We start from the raw sequence: 13,680 nt of genomic DNA, 5'->3' as shown, positions 1-13,680 counted from the left end.
GAGAAGATTTTCTACAAGAATGGCTGCATTTAAAATAAAATTGTACACAGAAAAGTCAGCATAATCAGTGATGAATATTGCAAAGCTGGAAATGAAATTATACCTCTAAAGCAGAGCTGTGTACAGTGACTATTTCAGAAGTTTACCAACTTTTACCAAACCTCAGAAAAGCCACCTCATTATCAAATACTTAAGATCTGCATAATATGAATGAAGGATGCTTGAGCATCTTGCTGTTTGTTCTAGAAAAGTAATTTTCAGCAGGGGAAGAGACTATGCTGGTTGCAGAGATGGATTGAATGCCAGATACTGAAGATGATGTTGGTGGACAGGTCATCTTCTGCCATAAAGTCTTAGAGAAGCTAAAGAGGTTCTTATCTAATTGATTGATAGTCTACTTGTATTGAGGGAGGGGAGACTTTTATTCTATTTTGAACTTATAACTGTGAGTTGCTCAGACACAGTAGTTATTTGGTACCTAGCTGCTTTGAAACTCATCAAATTTGGTACTCAACACATTTTGACAGGAACATTTTGTCCCGGTTCTCATTGTTTGTTTGGTACTCAATGCATAAGCTGGAACTTGTCAGTGCCGGCTGCCTTGCTACTCACTACATTATTCCCTATGGAAAAAAATTGCTTAGTATTCATTGTTTGTGGTACTCACTGCACTCCTGAACCAATTAATGACGAGTACTGAGGTACCACTGTACTATTTTGCTGATGGGGAATTCAAACATTTTACAAATAAATAAATAGCTTTCTCCTGATAGTCACTTTTGAGAATCTCATTTGATAGGATTAAGGAGTTCAACTTCTTCATCATGTGAAACTGACTTTTGACCATTAAATTGTAAGACTGCACAAAAGACCAATTTCTGAAATATATATATATATATATATACACACACACACATACACATATATACATATAAATATATGTGTGTGTATGTGTGCGTATACCATAGTCTAGGCTATATTTTAATCTTTACATTTTTCAATTAGTCTCATGACTCTATATGATTTATGTTTTAAGGAGAGCAAATTTACACCATTGCTTTCAGTCAATATTTCCTCAGATTTTTGCATCTAAAGTAACACTTAGCATCCTAAGTGGCAATAAATAGAGTATGTGAATTTCTTCACTGTAAATACATGCCCTGTCCATTGATTCATAAAGATTGTTGAGGAAAAAGTAAGCTGCAAGGGGTATCCTTTGAAACAAATCTATGGCAGTAATGTGTGGTTTTCTTTAAATTATGCATCATCTTTTTATTTTATTTTACTTTTACATGGGCAATTGCTATACGCATATCAAAATTTTGCATTGGGAATCATCCTACAAAATATCAATCAGAATAGAGCTGGAAGGGACCTTGGAGGTCTTCTAGTCCAACCCCCTGCTCAAGCAGAAGACCCTATATGATTTCAGGCAAGTGGCTGTCCAGTCTCTTCTTAAAAACCTCCAGTGACAAAGCACCTACAACTTCTAAAGGCAAGCTGTTCCAGATGTTCTCACAGTTAGGAAGTTTCTCCTTAATTTCAGGTTTCTTCTCTCCTTAATTAGTCCACTGTTTCTTGTCTTGCCTTCTGGTGCTTTGGAAAATAAGTTGACCCCCCTCCTCTTTGTGGCAGGCTCTCAAATACTAGAATACTGCTATAATATCACCACCAATCCTTCTTTTCTCTAGACTAACCAAACCCAAATCCTGCAACCGTTATTCATATGTTTTAGTTTCCACGCCTTTAATCATCTTAGTTGCTCTTCTTTGCACTTTTTCCAAAGTCTCAACATCTTTTTTATAATGTGGTGACCAAAACTGGATGCAGTATTCCAGGTGTGGTTTTACTAAGGCTTTATAAAGCTGTAATAATACTTCACATTATTTTTATTCTATGCCTCTTTATGCAACCAAGGACTGTATTAGCTTTTTTGGCTGTTGCTGCACACTACTGGTTCATATTTAAGTGATTGTCCACTTTGAACTCTAAGGTCCCTCTCACAGTTACTGTTTTCGAGCCAGGTTTAGCCTAACCTGTACTTGCACTTTGGTTTTTCCTGCACAGGTGTAAAACCTTGCTTTTCTCCACATTAAATTTCATTTTGTTGGAAGGGTTAGGGTTAGGGTTTGCTCAAGTTTGTCAAGATCTTTTTGGATCCTGAGCTTGTCTTTTGAGGTGTTGTGGTTCGCCAGCAGCAGGTGAGGATGGCTGAGGTCTCTGAGAGCAAGGACTCAGATGAGGGGCCTGCGTGTGATGCAGGGATGGGGCCAGGACTATTGGAGAGTGGGATGTTGCCTTTGGAGCTTGTGGATTCTGGCAGCAGTGATTCAGAGGACCCCGAGGAGCCTGTGCTCAGTGCGCATGCACGCAGGGCTGCTCTAAGGAAAGAGCAGCTGCAGCAGCACGGGCAACTTGGGAGTAAGGCTGCAAGGTGATGGCCCCTCCCACAAGGGATAAAAGCCAGCCCTCGGGGGTTGGGTTCTTTGCAGGAAGCAAAGAAGTTCTTTCAACTCCAAGTTCTTGTGGAAGTCCTGTCTATTCTGGTTTGTTTTCAGAGACTTTTGGTTTTGGATATTTCCCTGCAATTAATCTTGTGTTCTTGGCAGCCTTTCACAACCTTGAAAGGGCTTGCTCTTATCTGGGACAATTCATTTTAATGACTCTTTGCTGTGAATGAACAGAATTCACAGAGATGCATTAAAAAGGTTTGCTTTTATATATACTTTGTGTTTATTTGATTTGAACAAAGCTTGGGTCAGAACAGGTGCTGGCTATTCCTGCCAGCTCAGTGTCATCTGCAAATTTGATTAGTTCTCCTCTTATTTCCTCATCTAATCATTTATGAAGATATTTAAGAGTACTGGGCCTAAGACGGAACCTTGTGGCACCCCACTACTTACTTCATTCCATGTAGATGTTTAATGTCCATTAAGGACAACTCACCAAATAAGGTTTGTCAGCCAGTTAAAATCCTATTTTTTATTTTCTTTTCCAGTATCTTCTCAGGTATGGATGTTGGGCTAATTGGTCTATAGTTTCCTGGGTCTGTTTTTTATTTTTTGTTTCCTTTTTTGAAGATGGGAACCACATCAATTCTTTTCCAATCCTCAGGTAATTTCTCAGTGTTCTGAGATTTTTGAAAGATATGGTACAATGGTTCTGAGATGATATGTGCCAACTCCTTCAGAACTCTGGGATGTAAACCATCAGATCCTGGTGTTTTATATTTATCAAGATTAGATAGTTCAGGAGCAGTGATGGGATTCAAATAATTTAACAACTGGTTCTCTGCTCTAATGATTTCTTCCAAAAACCAGTTCACCAAACTACTCAGAAAGTTAACAACTGATTCTCTCAAAGTGGTGCGATCTTGCTGAATCCAACCACTTCAGGGGTCTTCAAACTTGACAGCTTTATGACCTGTGGACTTCAACTCCCAGAATTCCTCCTCCAGTCATGTTAGTTCAGGAATTCTGGGAGCTGAAGTCCACAAGTCTTAAACTTGCCAAGTTTGAAGACCCTTGAAGATGTTATCTAACCATTTTCTTGCTTATTTTAATTTTTATTTCCAGTCTGTCTTTTACAGTTAGGTTTTTGGTAGGTTGGGCTATAGTTTATTTTTGCATGAAGGCTGATGCAAAATAATGAGTTAAGCAGCTCTGCTTTCTCTCTACTACCTGTTACTTGCCATCTTCTCTCTTAAGTGGACCTATTGTTTCCTTGACTTTTTTCTTGGAATTTATATGTTGAAGTAAACTTTTTTTTATATTGTCTTTGATTTTTGTTGCAAGACTTTGTTTATTCTGAGCCTTAGCTTTTCCTGAGTTCATCTTTGCAGATTCAGGCTATAATAGACACATAAAAGAAAGAAAAAAGAATCCTATTTTTTTATTAGTTTGTTTCAGGAAATCTCTACAAAATTGGATTCCCTCACCCTATCTCCTTAACAGGCTGCAACAGCAGTGATCAAAGTACATATTTCCTTTTTCTATTTCCTCCTATGGTACGGGGATAAACCTATATCAGAAAGATATACACTGTTACTTCTTCTATCACCACCATAATAAGTGCTGAAGACAAGCAAGAAGAGCAGATGGGGAAAGACTCATAGCTGAGAGATGAAACAGCTCGAATGTAGGAAGAAAAAAAGCCATTTTCTGTCTCAGAATGGGAAAGAACACTGAAGATTGTAATGCAGCATCCAATCTGGGTCGGTGACCAAGACCAGAGGTTTAATCTTCCGAGCTTTCGGATTCATGCTGAAGCCCATCCTCAGGGAACTTCTCCCTGGAAAGAGAGAGAGAGAGACACTCTGCTAGAGAGAATTTCTTTAAGGATGGGCTCCAGTATGAGTCCAAGAAGATTAAATCTCTGATCCTGGTGACCAACCCAGACTGGATCCTGCAACATTATCCTGGGACAGGTATATTTGCCTTCATTCATGAGGATTGTCATGTTTACCTGTAGGCTAGTGTCAAGCACCATGAGTCACAAAGATTCATATTTAAATGAAATTTCTAATTGGAATTAATATCAGGCTCATATGTTTTTGAGTTTTAGTCTTACATCACCTGAGTACTGTGCAATGAAGGATAATTCACTAGCAAATTCATAGCAAGAAGATAATTGGGAAGGAAATATAATCAGTCTCTGGAGCTTCTATTGCCTGGATCTGAGTATCCATGAAGAAAGATATAAATTAAAAGAGAAAAATACCACCAATTTATCCAGCCATCTATTTTTTTAACAAAATGGAGGAAATATTTTTTGCATCTGTAGGTACTGATTTCGCTTGGGGTTGGACCCTAGCTGGACACTGTTCCTTTGGAAGTGATGAGATATATCAGAGCTATGCTATCTGGGAGGAATTTGGAACATTTAATCACGAAGAGGTGGACAGGGTCCTTTTGACTGTGAATTAGGTCATCTATGTCCTGTACCTGTGCCCCTTGACCTGAAAAGTACCATTAGTAAAGATAAATATCTTGGTGAAAAAGTTGTTTCCAAAAATATTAGGTGGATTTACCTGAAAGGAAGATTACATTTTCTCCAAATAATTATTATTTATAATAGAAGGACTGTGTTTAATTTGGTGAAAATATTACTATGGAGATTTTAAAGCAAAAAAAATTCTCAGTGATGGATTTCTAATGTCACAGATATCTTTTTTTTTTTTTTAGAATAAATATATTTCACAATACTTGAAGAAGGAGATGCATAGAAATTTCCAACTTTTCATTGAAATTGATGTCCTAACCAGGGGTGGGATTCAGTTTTTTTAACAATGGTTCTGTGGGCATGGCTTAGTTGGTGGGTGTGGCTTGGTGGTCATGTGACTGGGTGGGCGTGGCCAACTCGACATCACTAATGTCAAGGGCGTTTCTCCCCTCGCCTGGCCTCTCATGACAGTGTGGATGCTGCAACAGTCATAAATGTGAAAAATGGTCATGTCACTTTTTTCAGTGCCATTGTAACTTTGAATGGTCACTAAATGAACTGTTGTAAGTCAAGGATTACCTGTACAAAAATACAAAAAGCTTCTTTGCTTGCAAAAAGCTGCCCTAAATACCAATCACTAGATTAAAAATACCTGCAAGCTGGAGTTACAAATCAGGCAGGGTGCCAGAGCACCTTGAGGAATGAAAATAGTTAAAATGCGATGATAACTAACAAGCAGCCAACTCTTGCTCATAAAATGAAACCCTTTAGCAGAGAGATCATTTAAGCTCTCCAGAAAAAGCACAACCAGGAAAAGCAATCCTTAGTTCCATTTGCACCACCAGCTGGTCTCACTCACCTCACAAGATATCCTAAGGAAATCATCCAGATTTAAGGAAAGGTCACATGTCCTCCAGAAAGGTAGTAAAAAAATCAGTGCCAAGCTTGCATCCTGCCTCTTGGAAGTATACCCCAAAAGGACAGTGACAGATAGTACTAAAGCAGTGAGGAAGACCCCCTCCCCAGATAGAAAAAGAAACCATGAGGCAAGAAAAAATTCAAACACAATACAAATAATTAAATCACAACAGTAGCTGTTGCTTGTTGAAGCTGAATAGGGAAAATATTCCACCAATAAACACAAGATTAAACTTCACCAAGCACAGAATTAACCTTCACCAAAAACCAGTTTTAGACCAAAACTCAGAAAGAGTATGTAAACTCACATTTGAATGTCAATCTTTCTAGCTACCCAAGAAGCCTTGCTGAAGGTCACTCATCTTGGTTCCCTGTCACGAAAAGCTTTGTTTCATTATTCAATTATTTCTTCAAGTGCTGATTGTCCAGGGAAGTATTTCCTCCCAACAGCAGTGTAAAAATCTTAAAACAACCCTTCCCCTTTAAGAAAGCCAAGCCCCAAAAACTCCGGAGACAATAAGTCTAGGCTGTCTGCCAAGAATGTAATAAGGGTGGAAAAAAAACAAAAGGAGATTGCTTCTAACTACCTACTTAGAAAGTTAACAAGGGGTTCTATAGAACTGGATAGAACTGGTGGAATCCCACCCCTGGCTCTTAACACAGTTTGGAGATGACACACAATGCTCATAAATTTGAAATCAGACATTATTATTCTTCCCATTAGAGGTCTAGATCACTTACGACTGTGTCAGCTAGTACCACTAGTAGCTTGCATTGTGGTTCTATTCTCAAGAACAAGAAAACATGGGTTTCTTTTTAAAGAAACATGCTTTCCAGATTCATTTCTCTCTTCTTCAGATAGTAAAGGTTTTCCTAAGAGCAGTTTCATCCTGAAAATGGACCACTGGTATCATTCTTCCTGATGGCCTTGTGTACCAACTACTCTGCTGCTCTCAGCTGCTCCAGGATACCTGATATAGACCCATTTCAAAGAATTTACGTTTATCGAACAGTGTTTATGGCCACAATTTTAGTTCAACATGTGCAAAGTCTATTTTCATCAATATTCTTTTTTTTCAGGTTAAGTCTGCTTTGTAAGCCCAATTTAAGAACATTTTTGTTTGTTTGCTAAATGTTTTGCATGAAAAATTGTGTTTAGCTTGTATGCCTTTCTCATAACATATGCTTTTCTTATGCCATATTGTCTTTTACATACACAGCTTTTTTAAAAAAAAAATCTGTAATATATTTATGTTAAGTTTTTGGAAGAGGAGAAGGAGGAAGAAGAACAGAAGAAGGAAGGGAGAGAGAAAAAAGGGTGATTTTGGTCAAGCATCATTGCCAAAAGATTAACTCACATACTAGAGAGAAGTAAGGCCTTGAGGAAAATATGTGCAATATGTCATTAGGAAAACATGAATTTAGTCCTGGAAAACAGGAAGAGGTGAAAAAGAAACTGAAGGAAGCTCTGCCTTGAATCTGTTTACTATAAAAGGTAGGAAAGGGAAAATGCAGTCAGGTTTTTAAGATTGAATTATAACTTATATTGATAAAGTAGAATTCTAGTATTTCTTGTAATATTTAGTTCCTGTATTATTTAAAAGAATTAAATTAGAAAAGTGCACCTTGAAATTAGATTTCATTCTCTCCCCACATTTATTACCACACAGAAACCTTCTTCCTGAGCTCTTCCTCATGCTCCTATAGACCTAGAATGGTCCACTTTAAGATGTTTACCTGTATTTTTAAAATGTTTGCGATATTTTTAGGACATGTAAAACATCATATTGATGCTTGACCTCTGTAATTTATTAGCTGCTGTAGGCTGTGTCAGTTGAATTTATAGAAATTCTTCCCTTCAAAGCTCTTCCCATCTTGTATTATCCCCCAGTTTAGTTTCTTGTATATAACAGGCCATTTAGATAGGACAAAGCATCTGCAGGAGCAATTAAGTAGGGCAATGTGTTTCAATCTCAAGGTGCTGCTGAGATTTCATTTCCAACATATTCTTTTATTGACATCACTGAAACATTCCTCCCACAGAAATCATGCAGCCCCAGTTAATTCACAGTGTGTCCAGTTAATCTATCTATAGAGTCAACATGATACCATTCAGTCAAGTAACATCTAGATCAGAGGTGGTATTCAGCAGGTTCTGACCACTTCTGGAGAACCAATAGTGGAAATTTTGAGTAGTTCAGAGAACTGGCGAATACCACACCTCTGACTGGAGATTTTACAGTATCCTTCCCCTGCCAGGCCCACCAAGCCACACCCACAGAACCGATAGTAAAAAAAAAAAATTGAATCCCACCACTGAACTAGATCAGAGGTGTCAAACACACATCATCATGGTGGTGTCATATGACATATCAGGACATTTCCCCCTCTTTGCTAACCCGGGTGTGGGCATGGCCAGTGCGTGATGCATCCGACTCATGGGCCAGGAGTTTGACACCCTTAATCCTGACTATGGACATTTTCAGTCATCCAGGTCATGGTTGTCCTAAAGGTGCTTTTTCAAGAGGCAACTGGACTTTATGAGCTGAAGAAGCTTCTTGAATGAGAAGTGAAATGTCTTCAAAGAAAAAAAAACAAAGTCCAGTTGCCTCTTGAAAAAAAAGCACTTTTGGGATCTAGACTAACAGGAATCCTTCATGATTTCCAGTCCTTCATGTTGTGACTTGCAAACATTTTTTTCACTAAACTAGGATCCCTGTCTAGTAGTATGCCTTCCATATCTGCCCAAAGGATTATACCTCTCGCCCCAAGTCTGTGTTAATCTCTCTGAGCAACATACCCACTGGGGCTACATACTTGCACGTTGCCTTCAATTCACCTTGATCTGGATGTCTTTATGTATTTCCTGAATATGTAAAAGGTACACATGTTTTCTTAGCAACAGCTAGATGCTGCATAGAACAGCTACATAAAACAATGCAGCATGTAGACGAAACTGTGCTGTTTTCTTCTGAAATCCTCCCTAACCTTCATTACCAATATAAATACCTACGTGGCTTGATAATATTAACTCTCTATTTCTGTGACCTCTCATAAAAAAAACCCCAGAGAACAAGCAGTGGACTAAAAGGACTCTAATGATCCCTTTGGACACTTATGTTCACATAATGACTGTTTGAAGATTTATATGCTCTGTATCGGTATAATTAGACGCCCACCAACCCATTTGACCCTACTGAGGTGAAAAGCTCTTCTGCTTTTCAGCAGATGAATCGATAACTCACACGTTTTACCACTGTGGAGTGAAACTGAGGAAATGAAAATCTGATAATTTTGCTCCCAGTGCAGTCTAGACAGAGGAGAGCAGTTTTAGCTTCTGACAGGAAGATCTATTTCCAGTTTCTCAAAAGGCTAGTGTCAATTCCAAAACTTCTCTCAATATTGATTTTCAGTTTTGTTAAAAAGGATGTTTTATTAGGAAATATTAGTCCCAGAGACCATGTAAAGCTTGTGTCTATTTCCAAGGTTGATGAAATCATAGTTTTAATTTGGAGCCTGTGTGCACACCTTGATCCCAACATCAGTTTCTATAGTGATTGCAACAAAAGCAGGCAACCCTGAGAAGTCGTTCCGGTGCTATATGAGTCAATTTAGATCAGTGTTAAGGCTGTCATGGACTGAATTAGAAATAATATTCGGTGTGTGCACCACTTCTCATACCTAGGAATGCTAGATGATCCATTATTTTTTACATTACTGCATCAAAAGTGGTGTTTTCCAGATTGATTGTTAACACAACAGCACATGCATACACACACACTCATTTGCACATTTCTGAAATAGACTGGGAGCATTTTGTGCAGATGTTGTTAAGAATACACAAGAATGTTCACAATAATGAATGTTGCCAATACAATTTTGCTTCAGTTTTATCCAGGCCAAATTAGGCGTTTCTGAATCCCACCGTTTTCAAAGGAAGATCATTAAAACAGGCAGGAAATGGAAGACAGAAATTAACTGAGTTAATGGGAGCATGGAAAAGGCGCACACTTAGCTCAACCATTGAGATCAACACAATTCCAATGCTGAATTCTGTAGGCTACTGTTAACATCTGATCTCACACTTATTTTCTCCTGCACTTAATAAGATGTCTGTTTGATCAGCCTATTTTCTGAAGTTCTGCAGCTCGCTGCTTATTTATTCCAACTTTCAGTCAAGCAGCTGTACATAAAATTAAATTGAAATAAAATAAAATAATAAAAGGTAGCGTGGAATTTCCCCACAACTTTTCTTCTTCTGTCAAAGGGCCTTCTATTTTTCTGTCTTCTCCCAGGGCTAGAATGATTGTTTCTCCTAGTTCATTTGGGGAGGTTTTTGTGCTTAATGTATTGTTGCAAGTTTATGGAGGACGTTAGTACTTTTTCTCTGTTACATGTCTTTCCATTACCTTGCAGCCTCCTTATCAGCCTCTCTTTCTCAATTTCAAAAAGTCTGGTGGGATGTATTTCTTTGACTTGTTTTCCCTGGGGATTTAATGGAGACATGAGGAAACACGGAGCCTGTACATTGGAAAAATGGACATTCGTACACAGACAGTGCATACTCACATTTAAAATAAGTAAATGCAACAACATTGAAAAATGTGCCATGTTTTTCTTTTTGGGGGAAAAACATGAAATAAAAATGGGGGAAAATGGGGGAACCAAGTCCCTTATTTAGTTTAAACAATAATACTTTTTTAAAAAGCAGCAAATTAGAAAATAAAGTTAATAGAAAAGAACATTGGAGATAATCCTATCTAAGGACTGTGGCAGCCAACATTAGTCACAGTTCATATCTCAATTGCTCAATTCAGAGAAAATTCTCTGAATTAAGCCAGTATGTTATCTAACTCAAATGGGATAAAGCTAACTCATTTTTAGGTACAATAAGGAATCCAAGCCCAAACTTACAATGTTTTAAATTGTTTCAATAAACATTAAGTATATTTTTGGAGCAAGCCAATGGATTTCTTATTTGTTTGTTTCTAAAATTGGGATGCTTGTGAAATGTAGATTCCTCTATTTCCCATAAAAGCCTGTAACACAATTTTGTATTTTAAGTGAAATAAGTTTTCTCGGTGACATATGTCTGACAACATGGTTGATAGGATATGAAATATGTGCACTGGGACAAATATGAATCCTTTGGGTTATAAAGTCTTCTTTTTGATGGATTTTATGAATGGCAAAATGGATAGCAACTCAGAAAGCAATCCTTCTTTTATCACAGGGGTGTTATAAATATAAGATACTCCTCAAAGCTTTATATTTTTTTTAAAAAAATAGAAATCTGTTCTATAGTAGAGAGAAGTGGGCTTTCTTATATAGTTTACTTTGAAACATTGGTGTTGTACGTAAAAAGATAGATGGAATATGGTATTCTATATTTTGCAATAGTCATAAGATGAATGAAAATTCTGTTATCATGGAATAGTTGTTTCAGGGATTTGCAGTTTTCCTGGCTTCACCCAATTACTTAATTAAATCCCAAAATAAGATATCAGTAAAGGTATTCTCACTAGACTTTTCACTTTGGAGATATCATCAATTCAAAATGCTCGTGATCAGGGTGACTTCTGAATGAAGGATTGATGGATAACAGAACACTGTAAAACTATAAGAGTAGTATCCCACCATTTCCAAACACAACCAAGAAACAGGAAAAAAGCAAGAAAGCAAGGAAGGAAGGAAGGAAGGAAGGAAGGAAGGAAGGAAGGAAGGAAGGAAGGAAGGAAGGAAGGAAGGAAGGAAGGAAGGAAAAATGATAAGAAAACTTTTTGAAGAGAAAGCCAAAAAAAATCTTTCAAAACTTTATCAAAATAAATTGGCAGATTTCAGTAGTTTGCCACTCCATTGTAGCTACGATACTGAAAATAGATGCAAGTTAAATGGTCCCAACTCTACAACTTTATTTATGCAACAGCATCTGCATTCTGAAGAGTATTTAGAACACATAAAGTGTTCTTGTAGATCTGTACAATGAGAGAAGCTACCCAAACTAAACTACCTTCATTTCAAAGGATCCAAGATCACACAAAATCACAGGCATCCTTTTCAGTGATTTCTGAAATAAATGTGTTGTTCTTGCAGGCAAGGCAGTTCCATGTCAATCATTTTGTTTATGTGAAATTAATTCTTTTCCCCCACTTAATCCCCATCTCAGATAAATATCAGAATTACCATGGCTTTGCCCCATTAAGTAAAACTATCTCAATCAGTGCTTATTTGGGAATTGTCCTTCTACTTGTATAATTAGGACCTGTGTTCGTAACCAGAAAGAGCTTATTTTTCTCGATACTGTACCTTTTCTTTTCATAGCATATTCTCAAAATATGATAAACATGACCACCTTTCAAGTTTACTATAAAACCATTTTAATCAAAGAGACATTTAATATGTATATTTTAGTTGAAATAGTTAGGTCTATTTAACTAGAAATTGAAACTATCCTACTTTGTTTAAATATATGCAGGTACACATGAACTAACGCAAGTCTGTAGCTTTCAATGTTATTTATAATTCTATAAGACCATGTGGGATATTCTAAGGCAGCAATTCTGTGCAAATTTAAGTATGTAAGATCCATTGAAATTACTGGGATTCATTCCAAACAGGGATGTATAGGATTATATGCATTAATAACCTTTCTTCTAATCCCCCAAATATGATTGTATTTACATGATAATCATCAAATGTCTCCCAGGGCATAATAAACAGGTCAGAATTGTAAATGATAGACACAATCTGGGCCAATATATGAAACCTGGGGGGGAATCCCCCATTGCAAGTAAACTAATAGGAAAGACCTAATCAAGTCAAACTCGGAACTTTTGTTCAAAGTCCACAAATAGCTAACCATATAATACTCACAATGCATGACATTTCAGAAGCAAATGATACATTGCTAAACTTAGAATGTACATGTTATTTGAACTCCTGGTTTTTCGTTGGTTGGTAATTAATTGCCAGTGATTCATGGTCCTGACTTTCTACATCAGAAACAAACAAAAATTAAACATCCTTGTTATATTATTTTAAAAAGAGCACTAATTTGTATCTCATGACTACCAATGGTGTTCAACAAAAAAAATTTGGGGGGAAAAAGTGGGGTGTACACATGTCCCAAAGGAGCTTTTGTTAGTTCCTTCCATTCTCCACCAGTCAGTTAAAACTGAAGAAGCTTCTTAGAAGAGAAGTGAAAAAGACAAAGACCACCTGAGAACAGAACTACACACCCTCACTAATGTATTAATTTCCAATGGATTCCAAAGAAACACTATCACCAATCTAATCCGAAAAGAGATACCCCCAAAAAACCAAGACACAGAACAAGACAACGGTATCGCACTCCTCCCCTACATCAAAGGCACCACAGACAAAATCAGCAAAATTCTCCACAAACACAATATCAGGACAGCCTTCGGCACTGACCAAAAAATAGCCAACATCCTAAGAAACCCCAAAGACAAGATCCAGCTAGAAAACCAAAGAGTTTATGAAATACCATGCAACAATTGCCCAGCCACATACATTGGACAAACCAACAGGAGAATAAATGCACATATCGCAGAACACAAAAACACAGTCAGAAGAGAAGAAAATACTTCCTCCCTCTTCCAGCACCTTAAAGCCACAGGACATGAAATTAATTTCGAAGGAACCAAATTAATATCCAACACTGAACACTCCAGCAAGAGAATAATCAGGGAAGCCATCGAGATAGAGAAACACCCCCTTAACATGAATAGACGAGACGATACCTCCCGCCTACCAGACATCTGGAAGCTAGCCCTCACCAATAATATATAATATAATTCA

This window comes from Notechis scutatus, chromosome 3 (assembly GCF_049901735.1).
Source record: "Notechis scutatus isolate UNSWTSFEM ecotype Mainland chromosome 3, rNotScu1.2, whole genome shotgun sequence".
Lineage (NCBI taxonomy): Eukaryota > Metazoa > Chordata > Lepidosauria > Squamata > Elapidae > Notechis > Notechis scutatus.
Note: the sequence above shows the minus strand (reverse complement) of the source record.